At 49.2% G+C, this 1,628-nt stretch overlaps 1 pseudogene; it reads right to left on the bottom strand.

The window, feature by feature from the left end:
• Positions 1 to 219: 219 nt before the first annotated feature.
• LOC108299063 lies at positions 220 to 1,021 on the bottom strand (annotated as a pseudogene).
• Positions 1,022 to 1,628: the final 607 nt, after the last annotated feature.

The raw sequence follows: 1,628 nt of genomic DNA, 5'->3' as shown, positions 1-1,628 counted from the left end.
ATAGACGGGTGTGCTCTTTTAGCTATCCTTGGGTAGCTCGCTTGGTTTTGGGGGGCATTGTTGAAGTTCTCTATATAAAGTTATTTCTAGTTAATTCATTATGCAGAAGGTAAAAGGGTTTACCACTAAGTAGAAGTATTTAGCATGGGAGTGCATAATACTTATATATTACTTTATTATTCTACATATATAAAATAAAAAAATACTTTTTTTTTTTTTCTGAAAGAAGAGGCTTTATTGGCGGTGCGGGGAGTGGGGCAGCCGCGGCCGTAACCCTGGCCCTCTTACAGTCAAGGGAGTGGGTAGTTCAGTTTACAACTAGGCGGAGAAGGGCTAGACAGTTTCACTGGCCGAGTTGTGGGTGGTGGTCAGTTTCCCAATGGGGGACTCTAAGTTTTATAGACGGGGCTGGTCAATTTCACAAAGTCAAGTTCAACGATGGGGTGGTCGACTTCATCTTCCCCAATGCAGAGGGCAGACCCTTCTCCAGGCCTTCTGCTAGACGCTCGCGGCCCTGGTCCTCTGACGCATACGTTACTTCCGGCCGGGGGGTCCCAGCCTGCTCAAACCTCAAGGTTTGCGCTCCTCCTGCTCCAGGCCGTTCTCCGAGGCCTTTCTGCGGGGGGGCCAGATCACCGCCAACTTTCGGTCGCCCCTGCTCGCGGTGAGACACGGCGTAGGCTCCTTGAACTCCACGGTACCAAAGACACTGCGCCGCTGGCGCTGCAGCTCCTGCTCGCGCTCGCGCACCGCGCGCACCTTGTGCTCTAGCAGTGACTGAGCGAAAGGCGGCGGGGCGCGGGCCAGCACTGGGCACCGGCCCTGCACGGCCGAGCGCGCCGGGTCCCCGGGCTCTGGCAGCCCCTGCGGGCCCGCGCCGTCCCCCGCCCCCCGGCCCCGGCCCCGCCGAAGAGCCACTGCCCGCGGCGGCCTCGAAGAATCGCTTGCGTTCGCCCAGCGGCTGCAGCGACGACTGGGCGCGCGGCTCCGCGGCCGCGGGNGGGAAGGGTTGAACCAACATTTCGGGGTATGGGCCCGATAGCTTATTTAGCTGACCTTACTACTTAGAATATGGCGTAATAGGTATCACGGAGAGTTTTGAGTTCTCAGGTATGGGTTCAATTCCTATAATTCTAGAAATAAGAGGATTTAAACTTCTACGATTTACGCTATCAAAGTAATTATTTTGTCAGACATCTTTCTTATGTTTGGGGTGGAATACCGGATATTAGAATGGGCATTGAAATATATCATATACATAGTGCTAGTGTGAGTGGTAAAAAATTTTTTTCATAGGATGTGTGTTAGTTGATCATAGGGAAATTGGGGATATGCAGTTTGGATTAAAATAGGGTAGTTTACCCTATTAAAATAGAAATAGGGTAGTTAATAGAAGAGTTTTGGTTATAAAATTAATTGTATAAAGTTCTGGTGTAGTTATATTGTACGGTGCTTCTATGAAGATAGTAGTAGTTAGGGAATTTATTATAATGATGTTTATATACTCTGCTATGAAGAATAGAGCGAATGAGCCTACAGCATATCCAATATTAAAACCTGAAACTAGTTCTGATTCACCTTCTGTTAGGTCAAAGGGAGCTTGGTTAGTTTCTGCTAATGTGGAAATA

Source organism: Cebus imitator, unplaced genomic scaffold (genome assembly GCF_001604975.1).
Source record: "Cebus imitator isolate Cc_AM_T3 unplaced genomic scaffold, Cebus_imitator-1.0 Scaffold1618, whole genome shotgun sequence".
Taxonomy (NCBI): Eukaryota; Metazoa; Chordata; class Mammalia; order Primates; family Cebidae; genus Cebus; species Cebus imitator.
The sequence above is the reverse complement of the archived record's forward strand: the minus strand, read 5'-3'. Positions and strand labels throughout refer to the sequence as shown.